This window comes from Hipposideros armiger, unplaced genomic scaffold (assembly GCF_001890085.2).
Source record: "Hipposideros armiger isolate ML-2016 unplaced genomic scaffold, ASM189008v1 scaffold_33, whole genome shotgun sequence".
In the NCBI taxonomy this organism is placed as follows: Eukaryota; Metazoa; Chordata; class Mammalia; order Chiroptera; family Hipposideridae; genus Hipposideros; species Hipposideros armiger.
In genome coordinates this window covers 1,909,658-1,934,458 of record NW_017731383.1, presented here as the reverse complement: position 1 = coordinate 1,934,458, position 24,801 = coordinate 1,909,658, and the positions used below count along the sequence as shown (strand labels likewise).

The 24,801-nt window shown below is 49.2% G+C and overlaps 1 protein-coding gene across 2 annotated transcripts in view; it reads left to right on the top strand.

Annotated features, from left to right (window-relative positions):
- Positions 1 to 24,801, top strand: part of CARD11 (caspase recruitment domain family member 11) — a 97,778-nt gene that overhangs the window by 300 nt on the left and 72,677 nt on the right. Inside the window, exon 1 of one of the 2 annotated variants that reach the window (XM_019637397.1) lies at positions 9,259 to 9,276. The exons of the other annotated variant lie outside the window; for it this stretch is intronic. The gene's annotated coding sequence lies outside the window, so the exon portion shown is untranslated. Of the gene's footprint in view, positions 1 to 9,258; positions 9,277 to 24,801 lie in introns of those variants that run through there. 2 annotated transcript variants of the gene reach the window in all.

Below are 24,801 nucleotides of genomic sequence, written 5' to 3'. Positions count from 1 at the left end.
GGGGGGAGGGGAAACCGAACAGGGGTGGGGATGGGGAACACACTCGGGCGGAGGGGTGCAGTCCTGGTGGAGGAAACGACTTGCAGAGTCAGTAGACGCCGGCGGATACAGGGGTCCACAGTGTGGGGGACGCCGTGGGGGTGGGGGTTTCGCAGCTGTGAGCGGCTGTGGTGGTGGGGGCGGGGGCGGGAGTGACTGGCTCCGTTAGCCCGGGAGTGCTGGGCCCCATCCCTCTCCCACCATCTCTGTCCCCCTTTCTCCTCCTCTTTCTCTCTCCTCTCTCTGTCCCCCTTTCCCCTTCCAAACCTTTCTGTTGCCCCTACTTTCCACCTCCCGGTATCTCTCCCCTGTGTTTCTCTGGACCGTCCCTGAGTGTCTCCGTCTGGCAAAGCTCCCACGCCCCTCCGAGAGGAAAGGGACGAATGGGAGGGCAGGCGGCAGGGGCCCCCCAGCGCGCCCCTCTTGCACCTGCCCCGGCAGGAGGAAAAGAACCTTTTCTAACACCTGAAAGAACCGGAAGTTTCCAGACCACAGCCAGGCCTGACTCAGAGGCTCCTGAGAAGGTGGGGGCCCCGGGGTAGGGAGGGAGGGAGAGGAGGGGAGGGCCCCTCCCAGCAGGGCCCTGGAGGAGCCCAGGTTCCCGGCCAAGCCGGGATGAGGAGGAGGTCTTCGTGGGCTGGGGTCTGAAGTCACGTCACACACACACACACACACACACACACACACACACACGCACACGCACGCACACACGCACCCCAGGACACTGCCCACACCCAGCTTTTGAGCACCGGGAGTCAGATGGGCTCGGAGCTCTGTTGCTGGGGCCGCAGGGCTGCAGTTATGCTGTGGGGAGCAGCCTGCCCAGCTGGGCCTGGGCGCCATGTGAGCAGGTTGTCTGAGCTGGGGCTTCCGTCGTAAGTTCACGCGTGTCGGCGGAGCGGAGGGCCACCTGCACAAACTTGGTCTTGGACCAAACTGACCCGTGTGCCAGGCCTGCTCTCAAACTCTCTGATTTACTAGTTGAAAAGACTTTCTCCTGACATTTATGACTCTTCGTGAAGGTATAAAGTTATCAACCTACCAGAAAGGATTTAAACATTGGTCAGCCCCTGGGCAATCACGGAGCGCCCACTCCGTGCATAATGTGTGCTGGAAACCCCGTGCGCCGGGATTTACCGAGGATAGGAACTTGGCTCCAACTGGGCACTTCTGTCCTTTTCCTGAATCGCCACTTCCCTCCACCCTCACGGTAGCTGCACAACAGAGATACAGGTTCCGCCGCGGCTGGGGGTGGGGGTGGGGGGTGGGGGGCTGGAACTCCACCTTTCATATCGCAAAATGGTTTGGACTTACGGATTGCATCAGCACCGGTATCAACAGGGGAGGCTGGTAGCCCGCCAGACCAAACGGTGTTGAGTGCCCGCAGTGATCCTTGACATGACTGATTTCAAGTTGTGGTAAAAATACACATAAGAGTTACCATCTTAACCATTTACAAGCATCCAGTTCAGTGGCATTCACACTGTTGTGCAGCCAGTCACCACCATCATCTCCAGAACTTTCCATCTTCCCAAACCGACACCCTGTCCCCATGAAACAATCAACTCCCCGGCCCCTCCCCCAGCCCTTGGCACCCACCAGCTACTTCCTGTCTCTATGAATCTGCCACTCTAGGTCCTCATATAAGTGGAATCATATAGTGTGTGTCCTTTTGTGTTTGGCTTGTTTCACTCAGCGTAATGTCCTCAGGGTCCATCCGCCTTGTAGTCTGAGTCAGAATTCCTTTCTTTTTAAGGCTGAAGAGGAACCCTTTGGATGGACTCTATTTTGTTTGCCCTTCCATCCTTTATGTAATCTTTTAAAATGTCCTGTAACTCTGAACTCTTCTAAAGATGAGGGCCCTCGTCTGAATTAATCAGTGGGCACCATGTAGGTGACGCTATCCTGGGCACCAGTGGGCACACAAAAGGAATATGAGACCCAGATGTCCTTGCCCTAAGCAGGTCACGCCATATGGACTGTGTATGCCACGAGCAGAGTGTGGCTGAGACTCCAACTAGGTGGGAAAGAATTTCGGGGAGAGAGGACGGCAGGGCTCAGAGGGCCCGGAGCTTGATAGAAGATTCCAGTCTGAGATTGTGCGGGCCGGGCCGCCCCCTGACGTCCTTCCCCAGTTTTCTACTTAGCGTGTCTCTGTCCTTCTGAAACAAGGCATGCTTCCCAGGACTGACGGGTTTGGGGGGAGGGCTAGAGGGAGAATGAAGGTTCTCCTGTGATGATAGCCCCTCAAGGCACCTCATGCGTGAAAGGCCAGACTGAGTCCTGATGTTCAGGTGATTAGCATGAGAAAGAGCATCAGATGTGAAAACAGAGCCTCCTCAAATCCGTTCAAACACCGCCTCTGTTCTGTCTTGCCTGGCCCCTGCACTTGGCCTTGAAGACAGTGCCTCCTGGTCAGCAGGACAAGTGGGCCAGAATTTCCAAATGACCACCCAGACAAAGCCTAACTGCTGTTGTTTCTCAAAACCAGACAGCAGCAGGAGGTCTGTGCTCCACCGTTTGGGCCTGAGGCCACATGAGAGCAAGAGGCACCTCACGCAGACACAGGTTCAAGTCGCCACTGCTCATCTGTGCTAGCCCTGTGACTTTGGACAGGCCTGTTGTCCCTTCATCACCCTGGGAGCCATGTCTCCCCAGTGTGATCAGGATGTTAATACTGATTATTTTCAGGCTTGTCAGTTACACCAAGCATAAAATGAGAAAACGCGAGATGTGACATATTATTACCTTTGCTGTCATTCCTGAGACCTGGGGAGGGGAAGAGGTTGGACTGTGAGCCCCGACCTGGGTCTGGAATGCAGCCTTTCCATGCGTGCCAGGTGGGCTCAGTTACTAGTCTCCTGGTCTGCAATTGCAGTCTTCCAGGATTGTGAGGATGGGAGGAAATCCACCCTGTGGCTGTGATCCGATCATCCGGAAAACACTTGAATTGATTTAAATACAGAGATAGAAAGAAAAGGAAAGCACCACTTTCAAGGAAGCCCATTTAAAAACACTTTTCTGCTAAAGAAAACTTAAGCCGGCAGGTTACCAGAGGCCACCCGCCTCACCGTGCCTTGTTGCATGGGAAGAACACAGCCCATGTGCGTTACATGCAGAGAACACGGCCCGTGCAGCATCCCACAACCTCTCCTTGAGTCACTCCTGCTCTGGGTCAGTGGTTTTAATGGGGTGATGATTTTCAGGGGTAGTATTTTTTGGTTGTGATTTGTTCAGGGCTCTGAGATTATGATGGTCACTGTCAGGTTTGTGGGGTAGGTGTCCGTCGCATGGTGGTGGCAGGGGTAATAAAAGTTCTGTGCCTCCTCAGGCTCCCACTCACTGTTTCCCATGGTCAAGCTCCCCCAGGTGCTCTGTTGGGGAGCCCCTCACAAGTGGGTGAGCTGGAGGGATGGGTGTGCAAATTCCATCCCCCAGAAGAGGGCTCCACCCTCCCAGTGTGATTTCTGCTTGGCAGGTGTAGCCTTCTTTCTGCCCCCATTCTAGCTCAGGAGTGCAGTCTTCACACACATTCTGACAGTGACAAGGCGGGGGCTCCGCCATCCTCTGCCCATGTCCCTCACAGATCCTGGTGGTGACAAAAGCAACACCCATCAGACTCTGCTTTTTACAATCACCACCATCCCTGGGGCTGGCAGCGTCCATTAAGATGCTCTAGTGGGGAGATCTGTGGCCTTAGAGCCAGATAGGCTGGCCGTCCATCCTGGCTCCAACACCTCCTTGCTGTGTGACCTCTGGAAAGTCACCGATGGCCCTGAGCCTCGATTGCCACGTGTGTGAAATGGGTATAAAATAAACTCACTTAGACCAAGTGTCCGCAAAGGCACCATGTGCACGCACATGCCCAGAGGCTTCTGCTGTTAAGTTTGTCCTTAGGACACGGCTGTTTCGTTGGCATTGGGGCCGAAGGTGGAACAGAGAACTGCGTGATGAGTTAATGCAAAGCAGGATATATCTGACACAGAGTTATTTCCTTAACTTCCAAAGAACTCTTCCAGAAAAATCAATTAGATGCAGCAGTTTTTCTGTGAAGCTTAGGTTTTAGGCTTCGTGAGCCAGGCAGTCAGTGCCGGCCCTGCTCAGCTCTCTTGTGGTGTGAAGGGGGCTGCAGACGGGATTGGCGAGGCCACACCTGGCCCCAGGAGGAGCACAGGCGGAGCTGGACTGTGCCCTGGATTTCCTAATTCCACCCAGAAGATAGATAAATGCTTAAAGGATCTGAATAAAGAGAATGTGAACCCACCAATCAACACACTTCATGTACAGTCAAGAAAATGGGAAGTGATACATCAGGGACATACCATTTTTTACCTGTCAGACTGGCAAAGATCAAAAAATTTGATCTTGGCAGGGGAGAAGGAAAGCAGGCACTCTGATACAGCGACCTGACAATACAATTTAACCAACATGATAAATGACTAAACCCTGGGGCCCAGGAATTCCACTGCTAGGAAATTATGCCCTATATAGACTCGGCCATCTCGTTTTGCATGAGCCGATGTTAATTGTTGCATTGTTTATGATGGGAAAAGCTTGAAACCACACAAAGGCACCTCAAGGGCAAGACCCATCCATACAGTGGAATTCTGTGAGGCTGTGAGTGAGACGGAGATACCAGGGGTGCAAAAACATGTACACGTTTTAAGAGATGTTAACATTTTGGCCTACGTCGCTCAAGCAGAGTTTGCTGTAATCAGAAGTTGCCTGGACACTGATGGTCACCACTTGAAGCACGTCTTGTAATTGCAGGAGTCAAACATGACTTGTATTCATCTTTGTTATCAGTATATATTAATACAGTTTTTTCCTTTCTTAAAATGTGTATACATTTTTTGGCTCCCTCTGTATATGGGGCGTTTCTGCTAGAAAACTGCAGCACATATAAGAAAATGCTTCTAGCAGGGACATGTGGGGGCTCGGTGGTCAAAGGGGGGAGAATTTGGGTATTATTTTGTGTCCTTCTCTTTTGTTTGTTTTTACCATGAGCATCTACTATCTTATGATTAAGGAAACAAGAGGGAACCAAGGTAAGAAAGCGTGGCATGTGCCCTGTCTCCTGGCAGCCTTCCCTCTTCCCAACCTTCCAACTCACAGGAAAAGGTTCCCTCCAGTAGTGACTTCCAATCTCAGCCTTGTCCCACCCAGGAAGAGAAGTCACAGAGCCGCAGCGCTCCTGTTGAAAGGCAAACTGATGGGTTAAGGAAAGGATTTTCAACTATTGAGGTGTAGCTACTGCCCAGATTGGATGAGTGCTTACACACACCCACTCAGGGAATCACCCACGCAGGCGATCACCCGGTCAAGATACAGGTCCTGCCCAGGCCCCCAGGGGGCCCTTATGCCCCTTCCCAGTTGCGCACCCCCACCCCCCTTTTCCTGCCCTTGAACCTCACATAAAAGGCCCCGCATGCGTGTTCTCTTGTGTCTCCAGCCTGAGTTCCATACCTGTTGTGTGTAGCCTTCCTTTGGGGCTTTGTTGTGGCTGCATAGTATTGTGTTGTGTTGTGTGAACTTACCACCATTTACCTATCCATTCCCCTCTTGATAAACATTTGGGGCACTTGTGATAAAGCTGCTGTGAACGTTCTTGTAGAGGTCTTGGTGGCCATGATGACCCATTTTATTTAATCTGAGGACACGCAGAAACCCTGTGCCAGCATTATTTGAGGTTTAGTAAGTCGCTTTTTCGGTGGATGAATGTTGGTAGGAAGTAAAAACCACGTCTTATCAGCATTAGTGCTTCGTTCCTGGCCTCTGAGTGAGGATTATGTGATTCATTGAAGTTTTTTAAGAAGAAATGGCCTTTTTTAAAGGGATTCAAATACAGTTGGTTCAGGGGAGACGGTTCAGTTGAATAATAATGATACCTCGCGCTTCTCTCCAAGTTTCCCGTTTTCAATTCTCAGATGCTTTTCGAGAGCCAGCTTGTTAACCTGCATTGGGCCTAGGGAGCTGAGCCCAAGGTCATCCCAATTTGTGGGTGAAAGACAGAGGCACGGAGATCCCGCACTCCTCGGGGAGCTGTCTGTCTTTGAAAAGCATGTCTCCCCACACTCTTAGGGGATGTTCGTCGGGGCCCAGGAGGCACAAGGGCTCTGAGTTTGGGGAGGTTTGGGGTCGCACGGGAAAGTGACCGAAGCGGGAAGCGGTGGTTTTCTCTGACCGCTCCCAGTAGGAGACCACCCCACTGCTTCACCCCTAGGGAATGGAGCCGTCGCTTGTCCCCTTCATTTTGTAATTTTGTATCGTTTTTAACACATTTTAAAATTCACTCTTTTAAATGCCTGTGGCAGAGCCAGACTAGCTGGGCCCACGAGGCCCTGCTGCCCTAAGCCGATTGATGACCCTCCTGCCTCTCACCTCATGTCTGTGTCCACGGCCCCTCCCTGCCCTCTTGCCTAGAGCCCCCCCCCTCCCGGTTCGCCCAGAGATACCTTTCTATCAGTTGTTTCTTCTGTCCTGCATCACCATCATTTTCCCTTCTCTGCAGGGATCATTCCCATCCGAGTACAGATGGGAAACAGAACCTGCCTCGCTTTCCTACTCCTGATCAGCTCTCTCTGCTTTGCTCTGTACCTTTTTGTAGTAACTTGCTGGGGCTGCCGGAATGAAATACCAGACTGGGGGGGGGGGGGGCTCATCTCTCACAGTCCCGAGGCCTCTCTCCGCGGCTTATAGACAGACGGCCACCTTCTCAGAGCTTCCCTCACGGCCTTTCCTCTGTGCGCACCGGCCCCCGGTGCCTCTGTGTCCAGTGGCCTCTTGTTACAAGGACACCGGGCCTATTGGATCCAGGCTCACCCAGATGGCTTCATTTAAACTTAATCCTCTCGTTAAAGGCTTTTTCTCCAACTACAGTCACAGCCTGAGGTCCTGGGGTTAGAACTTCATCCGCTGGACTTAGTCCCTATAAGACCTGACCTCAGTGGGTCCTTCTCGCCCCCTGGAACAGCTGTTCATTTGGCTGTGGGGGCCCCCGCTCTCTTGGTGTTTCTCCCCCTTACTGGCCGTCCCTTCTCAGTCTCTCTTCTTATCTCTCCATGTCCGTGACCTCTAAGGTCTAAGTGCCTTGGGGCTCTTCTCCGACTGCTCCCCTTCTGGGGTGGTCTCATCCAGTGTCACTGCTTTAAAAGTCGTCCCTAGGCTCATGACCCCCAAGTTTATGTCTCCTTCTCAGACTCCCCCCTTGAACTCTAGGCTTCAATAGCCACCTGTCTTGATTGTCTACCTGGATGTGGAGTAGATGCCTTGTTAGCTCGTCTTTCCGGGGGAACTTGCTCATGCAGCAGATGGGGCACATATGGCGGTGTGCTGTGGAGACCACTGGGGGCTGAGCCCCTGACCCCTTGGGCAGCCTTGGCTGGGTCCTTTCTCCCTTCTGGTCTCAGCTTCCTCATATGTGAGGTGAGATGATGAGACAGGGCTTGGAATGGCAGATGGGTTTCGTCTTGAGGACCAGACCCAGGCATGTGGTGATGGCTTGCTTGAGAAACGCCGGAGCTCTAGTAGAAGAGAGTCTGTGACCGATTGCCCGTGCCTGCTGTGGGTGGGAAAGTGAAAATTGAAGCCCGGTGCCCCCAATTAGTCATCTCTGCCCTTGCTCGTCGTGACCAAGAACTCTTCCAGCTTTAAAAATCCACGATTGCACCATGACCTTGAGCAAATCACTGTCCCGAGGTTTTGTTTCTTCACAAGCAAGATGGAGATAAATAGTTCCTGCCTTCCCACCACCCAGAATTGCTCTGAGGCGCATAGGAGATAGTGAGTGAGAATCTGCTTTGAAAATAACAAAGTGTTCCATGAATGTGAGGTTTTGTTATTAATTGAGCTCTCTAGCCAGGAGTTCCTGTTAGTCATGCCTTCCTCCAAACGATCTCATTGGGCTGGGCCAAAGCCTTGCCTTTTACTTTCCCTTCCCTCTGGCCAGTCAGTGGTGATAAGGAAGGGGATGACTGTGGATGCTGGGCGCGGGGTACGGTCTTTCTGTGCATTTTCAACCGCCCCACCCTGGAGCTTTCTGCAGGGTCTGCCGGCTCAGCAGCTGTGTGCCCCTGGCAGCCTGCCCCATGGTCCCCACCACTTCATGATGCACAACAGGAAGTCAGGGGAAATCTTCTCAAAGTGAGTTTTTTGTCTCCCTTGATGGTTCATCCTGATTACCCAAATGCCCGCAGTTAAATGAATTCCCCAGTTAGGCAGTTGGGGACAGCAGGTCTCTCTGGAGTGTCACTGAGTGCAGTTCTGGTGAATTTCGGGGGTGGGGGGGCGAGGGGGGGATCCGTGCCCTGCAGCCCGTGGGAGCCTTTCTTTGTACCTGACGAGAAAACATCCCCATCCCTAAATCTACAAGCCTCCCTTCTTTGACCTTGAATGTTGTTAAAATCCCAGCGTGTCCATGTGCAGCCTTCTGTATTCATTGACTTTTCCCAGACACCCAGGGGAGCCATCCGTCCTCATGCTATTTGGCTTAAGCAAAGCTTTGGGGCGTTTCTTCTTGCCAGCGGTGTGTTCTGAGTGGGATTCATTGCCAGGGCTCTTATTTATTAGAGAGCGTGTTTATTGTAATGCGTTTCATTCCCTTCTGTCTTTCACTTGGGCTTCATTCTGCAGGCTTTCTCATGAGCAATGTTTGGTGCGCTTGAAACGAGAAGCATTCAAAACTCTTCTAAGACATAAAGGGTTTTCTTTTCTGGTTTGATTTTTTTTTTTTTTTTAGTGGCAGAAAAATAAAGGACTTGAGTTTCCTGTAGGACTGGAAACAGTGAATCAGATTTTTGTTTTGCTTAAAACCTGAAAATCTCAGGCAGGAGTTACGAGGTTCTGGACAGAGCTGAACGCTGTGTTTCGGGGTTTGGGGTGATGCCCCTTCATAAGGGGCCGTTCCACAGAGAAGGGGTGGCCACCCACGGAGATTGATTTGAGAGGGAGGGACCAGAAAGGTTGCCTGAGTCAGAACGCTGCCCAGAGTGGGCAGGGTGGGCACTGACGCTTCCCCCTTACCCTTCCTGTTCAGAGGCACGTTAGTGACTCAGCGCCCGGTGGTAGGACAAGACAACGTGTGCAGTGAGCATGCGTGCTTCCTCCTACCAGCCATGCAGCCTCGGACGAGCCACTGAGCGTCTCTGCACCTCTGTCCTCCTCTGTGAAGTGGGGGTCACAGCACCCTTCTCCCAGGAAATAAACGAGCTACCATCTACCTAGGGCCCAGCGTGTGTGGTGAGTACTTCGCTCAGGAGGTACTCGTGACACTGGCGTGGGCCACTCATTAGCAGGGTGACCTAGAGCAAGTTCTGAAGGGCCCATCCAAATCCAAAATCTGGTGTGAACCATCTGCTAGACATTTGCTTGATCCCTTTGCCTGATCCCCGTACATCAGTCTCCAGCACTACACTTACCCACTTTCTCATCCCTTAACTCTTCTTACTCAGTGCCTGCCATCCATGGGCACCCGCTAGGTGCTAGGGATGGAAAGGTGAAAAGCCGGGGTCCCCACCCCAGGAAGCCTGTACTCTGCTGCGGAGACAGCCGGGTGTGAGATAGCACAGTTGTGATGAAGGTGGCACGCAATGAAGACGGATCTGAGGGACGGGAGCACCCGGGTCTGCCCAAGGGAGAAAGAAAGACCCTCCAGGGCCAGTGGGAGCTGAAATGAGACTGGGAAGTAACTAGGCCTTTGGTGGGCCGAGAAGTGGGGAGGGCCTTCTGAGCAGCACGAAGCTGCGGAGGTGTGGTTAGTGTCAGTGTTGGAAAAAAAGTCGTGAAGATATGGGGCCAGGAGGAGGGGCCGCCGAGAGCCCCCAGACGCTGCACCAAGGACACTGTCCTGTGTGTGTGTGTGTGGGGGGGGGCATACAAGCCAGGATGGGTGCGCAGGTTCAAAAGGTCACGGAAGGCAGCAGGGAGAACAGAGGGGAATGCGAGGCAAGAGGCAGGGCCCTCCTCTCATGGGACACGGGCCAGGATTCTTTTTACTATTTTAAATAAACTTTGTATTGAAGCACAATATATACAAGAGATGCATACAAATCCTACGTGTGACGCTCAGGGGGTTTCCACAGTGTCACCTGCACCCAGATCAATAAACAGAACGTGATATTGTGATTAATAATAATAATGACTTTTAGTATAATAATTTTTGGTGTAAGGATGTCCTAAATATTGCACAGGACAATTCATGGTTTTAAAAGTTGTTTATTCAAAATGCATATCTAACTGGGCGCCCTGTGTGGTGCTGCCAGCCCGTTTCATCCATGTCAGTGCATGCAGTTCTTCCATATTTTAGTTGCCAGTAAGTCTGTTTTATGAATAGTCCCGTTTTATCTGTGCTCCCACTGGTGGAGTTTGCATTGTTTCCAGTCTGGGCCATTGTGTGAGGCAGCTCCGAGCATCCTGAGGCATCCCTTTGGAGGCACTTGTTTGTGTTTCCACAAGAGTGGATTTGCTGGATCCTAGATGTGTCCACTGTCAGCTCCCATCGTGCTGCCCAGCAGCGTTCCAGGCCCCTGTGCCGTCGACACCCGTCGGTAGCGGCGAGCGTTCCAGGGGCTCCATGGCTTCGCTCACAGCTGGTGGTGTCTCTCTCTTCATTTTAGCCACTCTGGTGGGTGTGCAGTCAAAACAAATAAGTTTGTGGTTTAAATTTGCATTTCGCTGATGACTAAGTTGAGTACCTTGTCAGGGGTTTACTGGCCATTGTGCTTTGTGACCTGCCTGTTCGAGTGTTTTCCCTGTTTTTCTCTTGGGTTGTCTTTTTCTTCTTGAATTGTAGTTTTTACATATGCGAGGCAGGATCCTTTGTCAGATGTATGTGTGACAGATGCCTTTCTTCAGTTCCTGGCTTGCCTTTTCACTCTCTCAGTAGAGTCTGCTTATGAACAGAAGTTTTTTAATTTTAATGTAGTCCAACTCCTGTGGGGTTTTTTTCTTATGGTTAATTCTTTTTTGAGTCCTGTTTAAGAAAGATTTGCCTACCCCAAGGTTTGTGTTTCCTTCCAAAAACTTCATTGTTTCATCTTTTATATTTAGATCTATAATCCATCTAGAGTGGATTTTTTCTTTAAAAATCTACTTTATTAAAGTATACTTTATACACAATAAGATACATCTCTTTTAAGTATGCAGTCCAGTGAGTTTTGATAAATGTATATACCCATGTAACCATGGCCACAATCAAGATGTAGAACGTTTCTGTCACCCCATAAAGTTGCCTCGTAGCCCTTTGCTACCCAGAGTGAGGCCCATGGAACCGCAGCATGGCCTCACCTGGGAGCTGGTTAGAAACGCAGGTTCTCAGGCCCCACCCCAGACCCACTGAATTAGAATCTGCATTTTAAAAGATTCGCAGGTACTTTATATGCACATGAAAGGTGTAGAGACTATCTTAGAGTTCCTTTGGAGAAAGGTGATAAACCAAAAATGCTGTGTATATTGTTATAAATAGCATAACCAGAAGCAAAGCAAGATAAATGATAGATTACCAAGTTTGGGGCAAAAGGTGAAAGAAAGAAGTAGGACTCCCTTGGAAAGAACTTTTGAAGTTGTTGTAGGAGCACCGGCTGTTCCCCAGACCAACTCTTTCCCCCGGAGGCCTGGGCTCACTGCCGTCAGGGCACAGTGCGTGAGACCTGCAAACCTCAGCCGCAGGATTTGCCACTGGGAGGCTTTGGGCTCGCGGGGCAGCTGCCGCCTGTCCTGTGCCCCGAACCCGAGGGAGGAGCCACCCCAGACCAGGTCCAGGAGGGAACCTTAACTCTGAGTTGTTGTTATTATTTTTCTTATCTTTTTCAAACTTCATTTTCATCTGTTTCTAAGTAACGTATATATTGGTTTAAAATGTCAAATACTGCCACATGACTTATAATAAAAGATAGCAGTTCCCCACCACCGCCCCCTCCTGAGTCCCAACCTTGGACATTTTAATCACTCTTCAGATGGTCCTTTACCCTCATACCTGGTGTCCTCAGGCCATGGCCTCACAGGTCAGTTTTCCAGTGAACAAACCTCCCTTCTCTTTCCAGGGCTGGGGAGGAATCTGGGGTTGATCTGCCCTTTTACACACCTCCAGCCCATCCTCCTGGTTGTAGCCCACCTTTGGGGTCCCACCTCTATTTCCTGGGCTTTTCTAGGGGTTCGGCTGAGCAGATTGGCTTTTTTCTCATCAGCTTTTCTACTGTTAGGTACTTAAGTTCCATCCTGCTCTATTCTAAGTCTTTAAACGTTTTAAATTATAATTAAATTTCTTTTAAAGATTCAAACAAAAGAACATATACATCTATTATAAAGAATACTAACAAAAAGACTTCACATTTAAGTCTGGAATTTGTTTTCTGTGAATGAACTGAAATCCAATTAAATTTATTAAATTAATTTCCAGCTGGCTAGCCCAGCACCACTGCCTTCTCTGATCTGCAGCACCAAGCCTCTCATTTTCAAATCTCTGTATGTTCCTGGCTCTAAATCTGAGCTCGCTGTTCTGTTTCTTAGGTCTGCTTGTCTTTGCCAAACAATTACCAGGCTACCTTCGTCCCCACTTTGTTTTCTGCCTTCTCAGGTTTTAATTGAGCATTTCTTGATTCCAGTTTATCTCCTCTCTCAGTGTATTGATTATACTCATTTTTAAGTTGTTTTAGTGGATTGTTTTAAAGCAAATCACAAACTCCATATCATTTCATCTATAACCATTTTAGTTCCACAGAGTTTTTCACTTGAATCATTACAGTTTTTCATTTCTAATTTTGTTTGGTTCTTTTAGAAATCTGCCTGTTTATTTTGAGTACTTACTTACTTTTTTATATTTTGGTTCTCTTTTTCATTTCTTTAAGCATATTAAACATAATAATTCTGCACCCTATGAACGGGATCAGCGTGTTTCTTTAGTGTAAACACCTCATTGAAGTATAACATACACACAAAAAGTATACATATCATTAGCAAACAGCTTGTGTAACCAAGAAACAGAAAATGATCAGAACTGCAGAACTCCCCTCCTGCTCCTTTTGGTCACTTCTTCCCCTCAGATTACACTAACCTGAACATAGAGCAGCTTTACCTGCATTTGTATAAATGGAGTCGTCCAGTCTGTACTCTGCTTTCGTATCTGGCCCCTTTCACTCAGCTTGTCTGTGAGATGCCTCCAAGTAGGCAGATGTGTGGTTGCCTGTTCATTTACATGGCTGTATAGTATTCCAGTGTGTTGATCTCTTCTGTGCTTGATGCGCACGTGAGCGGTTTACGCTGGGGCCTGTCCTGTGTGACCATGCTTTTCTGTCAGGCCACACGCCTACGAGTGGAATCGGAGGGTCGCACGGCACTTGTCTCTCTGCTTTAATACGGACAACCGTTTTCCAAAATGGTCATACTAATTTATAGTTCCATCAGCAAGGCAAGAGCACAGGGTGATTTGTACTCATTCTCAGCTTGGTGTGTTTGGGTGCGTGAGGTTTGGTGAATTAAGATCCTCGAGCCGCGTGAAAATGGTGGCTGCAGATCCAGAGTGTTGACTTTCCCTCCACTCAGCTCAGGGTCAGATGGATGGGTTTCCTCGCTGTCTGCCTCTGTGGGCCCTGTAATCCCTCACTTCTCTGGAAATACAGCCCTTGAGGCGCTGCATGCTTTATACGGGGCCTCTGGTCTGACTCTCCATCTCGACCTGGCCCCAGGTTGGCTCACCTGGCTTGTGGGGCAAGCGGGGGGGCCTTCAGGGCAGCCCAGAGCGGAGCCCCAGCATTTGTCCCCCAACTTCCCTGGGTGCCTGCTGTGCCCTCCCTTTTGGCCCCTGAGGACTCTCCTTACTGTCTGGCCAGGTCACTTATGCACTTTGATGGATATTTTAAAGCATTTCATCTGGCGTTGTAGCTATATCACGGTGCAGTGCTTTCAGGCTGCGCAGTCTCCCCAGAAGTCGTGCTCTCTACCTGCTTTCCAGCTTCCACAGTGTCAGTGACACTCACGTGCTGTGGCCTTTTATATTCTCGATGTTCACGGAACATGTGTGTGTGCATGTGTGTATGTGTGTGTGTCACTCTTTTACTGTTAAATTGGTGCAGTTTCAGGAATGAGTAGAAAGACACGTGTGGGCATTTAACTGGAAACCCAGCTAAAAGCATTTTAAGTAATTTTGTCTCTCTCTGTGTTTCCTGAACTTTAGCCCTGGTGCCCTGTCTCTTGCTCCTCAAAGCGAGGTCCTCAGACCAGCAGCACTGACATCTGTTGGGCTCTCATTAGAAAGTCAGGCTCCCAGGCCTCCTGAGTTGTTTCAGGAGCCCCCAGTGATTCCTACACAGTAAACCTGGAGAAGCACGGCTCAGCGCGTAAGGCTTCTCGGGGGCCCCTTCTCCTCCCAGCCTGGCTCCCCGTCCCTTGTCCACTTGAGTCCCTGTTACAGCCAGGAGTTCTGGTGCACTGGTTCCCAACCTGCACGTGAGAATCAGCTTCCCGAACTGAGCCTGCCTGGGCCACACCACAGCTCCTCACATCCTCGTTGGGGGGCAGGGCCCCGAGCAGCTTGCTCTAACAGCCCCACAGGCGAGCCAGGTGTAGCCAGCAGACGCAGAGGTAGTAAGAAGCAGCCATGGCCTGCAGAAGTTCCCGGCCTGAATGTGGGAGAGCATTCTGGAGAACCGGAAACAACCCTTGAGAGCAAAGAGTAGATTTCTGTGCATTGAGTGCAAATTACATGGAATCACATGAGCACCTAATCAGTTTGCAGTCAGATGCGTGGACCCGTGGTAGAAGTCCCAGAGCTTTGTTTTCCTGGGATCTGGGATTCAGCCGACGCTCTCAGCGTTGCGGGTAATCCAACGGGTTGCCAGAATTTTGAAGGTCTGACGCAGTTTCGTGTTGCTCAGAGAGGAGTGGGCCATGCTGTCCCTCCCTGCTCTCCCCTTGCGTTTCATTTGCTTGTGAGCCACAGCACACCGCAACCTAAGGATGGCTGCATCCCTGGCGTGAGGCCAGGCTGGCCCCACACGTCTTTCCCACAGTGGTCTCCCCACAGCGCCCTCGCTGGCCCAACTCAGGCTCTGGGTGACAGTGGCATCAAATGAGCTCAAATCTGAAGCCGCCCGGTCTGTGGCACTTTGTATGGCAGCCCGGGGTCCTGCTGACCCCTCCCGTCTCTGATGTGACCCCACATCTGTGCAGGCCCAAGGGCGTTCCGCCTGGACACCAGAAAGCGTGGTGTGACATTAGATAGGGCAGCTGGCTGCAGTGCAGGGTCTGGGGCTCAGCAGAGATCCTTCCAGTATACGGACGGCCTTTCAGCCCGCAGGGCAGAACTGGAGGGCTGGCTGCAGAAGCAGTTATGTCCGTGCTACCCCGCTGTTCCCCACTGACTGTTAGGGAGCGAGCAGGTTGGTGGCCCCGGTACTTGAGTTCATCCTCTCAGAACCGGCTCCGCTCGATCCACCATGGGAGCTTCTGGAGTTCGTTTTAAAGTCAAAGCGAGGCGAAGCCGGAGCCGGCTGAGCCTGTTCAGCTGCACGTGGATGCTCGTTCGGCATCTCCCCACCTGGCACATCTCTTCTATGACAGCGGGAAGCAGACGGATGACAGCTCTGGGTGCCCTGCCTCTGCTGCCTCTGCTGCCGGGGGAACAGGACAAAAGAAGCAGTTCACTGCCAGGCCGCCGTCCTCCCTCCCGCCCTGCCCGCCTCTCACTGACGGTTTTCAATTATCCACTGGACAGTGAAGGGGCACGGGTGTCGGGGATTCGGTCCCCTGGCAGAGGCCAACCTCTGCTAAAGGTCCCTCACGCTGCCGATCAGGTAAACTTGCTACGACTTAATGTATGCGCTCAGCCGAGCAGTTACCTGACAGGCCGACCTGCTCCCGGCTCCGGCCCTGCCCTCCCTGCCCTCCCTGCCTGTCCTGCCCGCGTGCCCCACGGCCTGCAGCCTCTCCCCCGCCCCACAGCACCTCTTCTGGCCGCTTTCCTCAGCACTGCTGCCTGCGTCTCTGAATTTCTATTGCATTTTAAAGAAGAAATCATGGTTGGAATGTAAAAAGGGGCCGCCACTGTGGAAAACAGCCTGGCTGGTCCTCCGAAGGTTAAACATGGAGGCACCATGTAACCCAGAGATGCCACTCCTAGGTAAGCACCCAAAGGAACTGCAAGCAGGTGTTCAGACAAATCCTTGTACACAGATGTTCACGACAATGCCTTTCACAGTAGCCGAAAGGTGGAAACGACCCAAATAAACATGAGCAGGTGAATGGATAAACAGATGGGGTAAATCCGTACCGTGGGCTGTCATCTGGCCATAAAGAGTGAAGTGTTGACACATGTCCCAGTGAGGAGAAGCTTGAAGCCATTCTGCTCCGTGAGAGAGGCCAGACACAAATGGCCCCATGTTGTCCCCTTACACAAAACACCCAGAGTGGCGCGTCCCTGGAGACAGAACGCAGCCTGGCGGGTGCCTGGGGCCAGGGGAGGACGCGGCTGCTGAGCATGAGTTTGGAACCACGTAAAGATGATGGATGCACAATGCTGTGTATGTCCTCAGTGCCACTAAATTGTACACTTAAAACAGTTTTACGGGGCCGGCTGAGTGGCTCAGTTGGTTAAGAGCTCACTCAAGAGTGCGAGCTCTGAGCAACAGCAGCCCGAAACCCAGCCCAAGCTGAGCTGCCAACAGGTGTCAGGATGGCTCAGCTTAAAAATAAAAAAAGTGATGACAGTGAATAAAACATACATCTAAAATATGTTTTTAAAAAAAACATAGTTTTATGACATGTGGATTTCACTTCAATAAAAAGGAAGAAATCATGGATTCTAGAGCTGGAAGATACTTCATCCAGTCCAATCTTGCAGGTGAGGCAGGACCCCCCCTGTGGGGCGTCCCTGACAGTCTGATGACCCCTGATGAGGACAGGGGCCCAGGCAAGTGACGTGTGCTCCCGCGTGACGGGCGTTCGCGTGTAGGGAGCGGTGTGGGCCTTCCCCCATCTCCTTCCCCTCTCCTCCCCTGCCTTGTTCACAGCCACGTGGGGCGTTATTTCCTAGTGCGGCCTTTCATAGTCCAGCCATGGCCACATGGAGAAGCAGCAGAGCTCAGTCTGAAGATTTGGGACTTTGGAGCCGGTCAGCTTAGGTTTCAGTCTGGCCTCTACCAGTAGGAGCTCAGTGCTGGTGGTCAAACTGCCAACTCCTCTGAGCTGCAGCTCCTCTTCTGCGAACGGTTGATGTCGACCAGATGCGCCTGAGCCACATACTGGCTGTGAGGTGCTCAGGCCATGCCGGGCACAGAGCAGCCGACGGCGAGCTCAGGCATTGTTGGGATTTACGACCCCAGTCCCCTCCACTGCCCTTGTGTGGGCTTTCATACTGCTCACCAGCTCAGCCTGGATAGTTACTGTCCAAACCAGGACACTTTCGTTTCAGTTAACATACAGAAAATTACCCCTTTGGTGTGTAGTTCTATGAATTTTAGAGCATATATGGATTCAGATGACCACCACACAATCCGGGTCCAGAACAGCGCCATCGCCCCCATAACTCCCTCCAGCTGACCCCTGTCCCCAGCCCCGGCAACCGCTAACATGTTCTGACACTGCACCTTCTCTCTTTTCAAGGATATGGTATGAGTGTGATCACACAGTGCATGGGCACCTTTGAGACCAGCCTCGCGCACCGTGCACGAGGCCTTTGGGACACATATCGTTACTGTGCCGGTGCTTTGTCCCTGTCATTGCCGAGCCCTGTCCCATGTCCCATGGTGTGGCCACACCGTGTCTGTCTCCTCAGACAGGTGGGCGTTTGTGTTGTTTCCAGCCTGAGTGATGGTGCATAGAGCTTTTATCATAGACATCAGTGTGCCGGCTTCTGTGGGCTCTTCCTGGGTGAGGCAGATTGGTCGCCGGCCTCTGGACGGCCGCTCACAGCAGCTCTTGGCAGCTCACACCGGCTGCCGGCCGCTCACGCTGGCTGCTGGCCACACACGGTAGCTTATGGCAGCCCACTGCAGCAGGGGCTGCAGCCTACACTGTCGCCGGTGACTCATGGCAGCCCAGCTCCAGGTTGAGCTGCTGTTCACCATCTTAGCTGTAGAGGGCAGTGTCACTGACCCTCATGTGGGATCCGAACCGGGGCCTTGCTTCTCAGAGCTGGCGTCCCAAGCCAGCTCTTAACCAATGTGCCACTCGGCTGGCCCCATATAAATTTAAAATGGTCTTGTCTCTATCAAAACTCCTGCTGTGATTTTTACTGGAATTGGGTTAAGTGTATAGATCTATTTGGTGGGAATTCACATCTTTACCATGCTGAGGTTTTTAAACCCATGAACACAGTATGTCTCCCCATATAGTTAGGTCTTCTTTGATTTCTTTCATCCATACAGATCCTGAAGCTGCTGGGGGAAATTTATACCTGACTTTTTTGGTTTGGGTTTTGTTGAGTTTTTTGTTTGTTTGTTTGTTTTAGAGCTCCTTTAAATCAAACCAGGAAACTCTTGAGCGTCAGATGGGACACTGTTCATTACACTAGGCAATCGGTGTACACCAGGGTTGTCCTGGGCAAATTGGGAAGTGCCCCGTGGATAGTGCACTCCGGTTGCAAATATCTTTCTTCAAGCCTGAGGCTCAGATTGGACACAATTCCAGATGTTGTCCGACCCTCCCCACACACAGTGGGGCCATTACTTTTCATGAACGGGACACTCTGCTCTCACTATTATGAAGTAGCCAAAGATTACGTTGGTGTTTGGGTTTGTTTTATATTTTATTCTTATTTCTAAAAATTCATACATGAAAACATTCTTTTAACATTTTCAAGGGATGTAGACAAAGCTCAGTCTCCCTTTACAAGCATATCATCGATCCTGGTGTGCGCCCCTGAGGAAACCAGCGCTGTCACCCGGTGTGTCACCCTCCAGACCGCTTTCTGGGCCTATGTACGGGTGTGTAGCTACAGGAACACGTGTTGTAACTTGTGGGATCGTACACTGCTTACTGTTCTGCTACTTCTTTTCTTCACTTAAACACACGTCTTGGAGATTTTTCTGTGTTAGTAGAACCTCCACCCCACTCTTAACAGCACCGTCAAGGCCTTCCCCATGTAAAAGCTCCGTGTTTAATGCAATCAGTCCCCTATTGATGGGCATTTAGGAGCCTTTCCAGCCTTGTTTTCCTCGTCTGCACGTGCCTCCTGTACAAAGAGGTGACTGTTTTCTCTAGGTTAGGTGCCAGCGTGTAATTTTCAGGTGTAGGGTACGTGCGCTGTATGTGTTAATGGATATTGCCAAATTGCCCGCCAAAATTGGCTGGACCAATTTATATTCTCACTAAGACAGTGTGAGAGTATTGTTTTCCCTGTACCCTTGCCAGAACTTTATACGATCAAGATTGAAAATTTTTGCCGCCCTGATTGTTAGAACATGCTGCAGATAATAACAACAGTGGTGCTAATGGATGGCTGGCTATGTTTTAGGCCCTTCTCCAAGAGCTCTGCTGGTATGTGCTGACTCATTGAATACCACAGCGACCCTGTGGGGTGGAGTCCTTCACCGTCATTCCTTATGTCATATATTACAGGTGTTTTCCTAAGCCATGTCTTACACTTTTAACCTGTTGCCCTCTTTCCCGTCACACAGAAGCTTTACACTATGGCATACTCCAATGCCTCGGCAGTTCCCTGATGACACTAGCGTACTCTGCCTTGTTTAGGAAGGCCTTTCCTCTCCCAGGGTTATAAGCGTATTTTAAAAGTTGTTTCTTCTAATACTTTTGGAATTCATTATTTAATTTTTAAGTCATTAATCTGTCTTCCGGTTATTTTTGCAAATGGGCCGGGTAGGAATATTAGTTTCTCCAAATTGTTAGCAAATTACCCCAACAGTTATTGAACACTCCTTTTTATTCTCTGCATTGATTTGAAATGTCACCCTAATCGTGAACTAAGTTTCTACATGTAATTGAGCTGTTTACTAGGCTTTTGTTCATTGATCTAATTATCTGTTTCTGTGTCTCTGTGGCCTGTTGTTTTATAATATGTTTTAATATCTGGAGAGACATGCATTGACCTTCTATTTGGGCACCTTGCTGAACTCTCATTAGTCCTAGCAGCTTATGGTCTCGTTGTTCCTTTCAAAATAATTTTTAATTTATGTTTTTACATTATTTTTGGAGGTGATCTTCTTTTGCAATTTTTTTTATTTTCATATTTTCATCACCAAACATGCCATGTTATTTCTGATTTTCATTATTGCTTGAAATGTCCTTTGTGGCCAATACATGGTGAATTTTTGTAAAATGTCCGTGTGTGTTTGAGAACAGTTTGTCTCCCCTGTTTGTTGGGCACAGAATTCTGTAGATCCATTAGATCAAACGTGTTAATTATTTTGAATCCTCTGTGACCGTCCTTATTTGTCTTCTTCTTAGAGGCTTTATGAAGTCTCTTACGACGACAGTGTCTCTGTCAATTTCTTCTTGTATGTCCCTCGGTTTGCTTTATGTGCTTCAAAGCCGTGTCGTGAGGCTCATAAACATTAATGGTACTTGATAGTTCCTCTTCATAACATAAAAATCTCTGTCCCTTTTTATGTTCTTCCCCTTAAATGCTGTTTTCTTGTTAACCCTTTTATGTTTGTTGTAATTTATGAATCATTGGACTTTGTCTTAATATTTATCTTGTGGTTTCTATTTCTCATAATTTGTTTAGCTTCCTGCCTTTTGTAGAACTGACCAAGTTTTTTTGTTCTTTTTCCTGTAATGGTTTGCTCATCACTGTTTCTTATTGATCTCCTGCCTAGTTGTTCTATTCATTATTGAAAGTGGGTTATTGAAGTCTCCAACTACTATTGTAGAGCTATTTCTCCTTTTAATTCTGTCAATTTTTGCTTCATATGTCTTGGGGGCTCTGTTGTTATGTGCATATATGTTTGTAATTGTTATATTTAATCGATTGACCCTTTATCAATATATAATGTCCTTCTTTGTCTCTTATAACAACTTTTACTTAAAATCTGTTTTGTCTGATATTAATAGAGCTACACCCAGCTCTCTTTGGTTCCTATGTGCATGGAATGTGTTTTGCCCTCCTTGTTAAGACCCTTTCTAACAACCTTGTTTTAATTCAATCACCTCTTTAAAGACCTTATCTTCAAATACACTTACATTCTGAGGTACAGGGGGCTGGGATGTCAACATATTAATTTGGGAGACACATTTCAGATCATAGCCGGCAGGTACCATTGTTTCTTATATCCTGTTTTTTCTCCTTGGAATTTTTCCCACCTTACTGGTATACATTGTTTATTTGGTGATTATTTAATTGTAGATCTGTGGATGGTAAACATTCTGAGTTCTTGCCTGTGTGTAAAAAAAGAAAAAATTTTTTTTCTTTTTACTGTTGAGTCACTGTTGAGCTGAACATAGAATTTCAGTTGTTATTTTTTTCCTTAGAAATCTGAAGAATTGCCCCTGTTGTCTTCTTGCATCTGGCATTGCCAATTGATCGACCTGATTCTGTTTCTCTATGGGCATGATATCTGCCAACCTTTAAGATTTTCCCTGTGAGCCTGGTGTTCTGAAATGTCATCACAACGTGCATAGATGTGGTCTTTTCTCCTTCATCTTCCTGGCACTTTGTGTGTCCTTTTAAACTGAGGACTCTCGTCCTTTTTCAGTTCTGGAAATCTAGAATTTCTTTGAATTTGTCTTCCCATCAATCCTTTCTGTTTTCTCCTTCTGGACCAGCTGCAAGAGAAGTGTTGGAACATCTGGATCTATCTCCCATTTCTCCTGACTTTTCTTTCATTCTGTCCAGCCCTTTTTTTCCTGGATTTTGAGAGAATTCCTCAGTTCGACCAGCTTAGTAATTCGGTCACGAGCTCTGTCCTTTCTGCAAATTCAGTCCACCCGCTGATTTTTGTTTCGGTGATACCTAAAATCTCTGTTGCCTAAGCCAGTGTCTCCTGCATCTCTCTGAGGACTTGAAGGATGCGTGTTCAGGTGATTTGTTCTGCTGGCTCTGTGAACAGTGTCCCTGGTGAAGGTTCTGTGTGCTGCACATGGTGGTTTCTCTGTTGCAGTGTTGACTTTCCTCAAATGTCTAGTGTTTCTTGCTAAGGGGACAGTAGCTACATTGGACATTCTCCATATCCTGTCTTGCCATGGCTGCACCTGTTCACTGCAGCCTTTTCGTGAGAGACAGATGTTCTTAGGTGTGTTGTGGCTCTGAGGCCTCCTGTTCCTCCCAGTCTTCCTGACACCCATCCCTCAGCCCAGGCACTATCCTGCCTCTCTGACCCCAGGCCCACAGTCACAGACCCTGCCTGTGGGGAGACATCTCATGGTTTGCTGCCCGCACACGGGAGGTGGAGGGGTTGGCAGAGGGTCAGCCAGCCTGGCTGCTCCTATCTGGAGGGGGACGGGGGTTGGCGCTCTAACTGTCACCCAAGGGCCACTCCTGTGTCTGTCACTTTCAAGCTTGGAATTGGCCTTTTCTGCAGCTATTTGGACTTAGGTTTTCTCTTTTGGTCTTATCAAAAGATTCCTCCTCATTTCTCATCAACTGGGTTGGGTGTGGGAGGGAGGGAAGGGAGAATTGCATCATACACAGTTCTCCTCCTTCATACAATCTTACATTATTTTGTAAGTGCCTGTGTTACATTATTGGGTCACTTTAAAGATTTAGTTAATCAAAAGCCCAAGATTTTTTTCTTTTCTCTTCTTTTTCCTTCTCCCCCTCCCCCTGCCCCCACAAGCCTCTACCGTGCCAATTCTCCCTGTCCTGTCCTTGTACACTTTTTTAAGGCAAAAATCAGCACTTTACGTCTATTTTTATTGAATTCCATCTGTGGTTTGGGCCTTGTATTCTTGCCTGTCAAATCTCTTTGAGTAATGATAAGTGCATTTATCATATTAACTATCTCGTCCAACTTGTGGAATCTGCAGATCTGATAAGATTCTCCTTAATATCTTTGCTGACATCAGTGCCAAAAAATGTTGAACAGTACAGGGTCCAGAAATGAGCTCTTTGGTTTCACCACTGGGCCCTTGCCCAAGGTTTATTTATTTATTCCGCAAACATTTGTAAAGATAGAGATGCTGTCAGTACCCATTAGGCAATGCTGTTCAACAACTTGTGAGTTCACCTGTCAGGAAAAACAATCGACCCAAATTCTATTATCTTATTCTCAAGGTTATCATAGAAAATTAGTCAGAGGCTAAAATCAGGATATACTGTTTGTTAATCTTAGCAGATTAGCATGTAATTGTCTTACTGTTTTCTGATTGCTCTGGCATATGGGTTTTTCTCCCTAGCTGGAGTGTGAGTTTCTTGGGGGAGGGGAGTGATGTGATACCCTGGAGGAGGACGTTTTGCACACACACTCATTCTGACATGGAAGACTTTGTGTTCAACACTTTATAAATACCAGCTCGCCACACCACAATGGAGGGGATGCTGTAATTTTTATTTTATAGCTGGAGGAATGCCTTGCCTAAGTTACCCAGCTGGTTCTGTCAGACCCCAAGCCCAGGCCTCGGCATTGCATCCAGCGTGGCACCACCTTCCTCCTCATTCCACAATTTTGGAATAGACTCGGGAAATGCCATCCTCTGAAATTCCACCCAACAAGAATTGAGGTGAAATGAATGAGGCGATCCCCAGCATGGGTTACACACACACACAAAGGATGAATGAAACTGGGTGACTGGGTGACTGGGTCCTTCCCGCACTTCATCAATAGACACCAAGCTAAATATAACCAATTGCACAATGATTCCATTCGTTGAGCTTACCTATCATGACTATAGCGCCATGACAGAAGGGTGCCATTTTTACTTAAGAGTAAGAATTGGCTTTTATCTGTGCTGTCCTGGGGAGAGCATGGGCCTGATGCTACTGACAAGTCCCCATTTTCTGAATAGACACAGAAAGACCTGGAGCGCATGAGTCCTTCTCCAGGTCGGTGGGTGCATGTGGTGGTGGGGGGGGGTGGGGGGTGTTTCTCAAAGTGTATGCTGCAGAACACTAGTCCTGTGAGTTGCTTCGTAAACAAGGGTTCCATGGTCAGACAGTTTGGGAAAGACTGCATGCTGCACCTCCCTCGAGGAGATCCATGTGTGAAGGCTCTGAGAAACCCCGCAGGGACCCAGGTTTCCCATCAAATTGACCATCTCACATGCCCCACTCCTCACCTTTTTTCTTTTTTTGGCTAAACTGAACACACTTTGAAAGAAATTCTAACCCTAGAGACCTGTGTGTCCTTGCTCTCCCCTTGAATTGGTCCATCGGGCAGCTACCCCACGCCTTGACTCTCTCTCGTAACACTCGGTGCACTTCCTTCAAATCTCTTATCACAATTTCTTAATATAGGTGTGTGAGTATGCCTGTTTATTTCATGCGAATGTCCCTACTGGACTGTAAGCTCCATGAAGGCAGCAGTCACACCGTTTTATCCACCACTGTGAACAGTGCCAAACAAAGTGCTGGCACACAGTAGGTGCTCAGAGTGTGTGCTGACAGAACAGATGTGTCTGCAGACTTGGTTCTGGGCTTCTAGGGGCAGAATTCTGTGCAGCTAACAGGAAATACTAACTGAGCCTCACTGGGGCAGGCCTGAGCTAAGCTGTTCATGCCATCGTCTCGTTTCCTGGTCGACCTCTACCCTCTGGACGGTGCTGCCCTGGACTCCAGCAAGCCTTTCTCTTCCGTATCTTTATGTTTGCTGTTCTCACTGCCGGGACCCCTGGTCCCCCGATGTTTCACTCAGGTGATCTCTCATCATTTGGGCCTTGAAT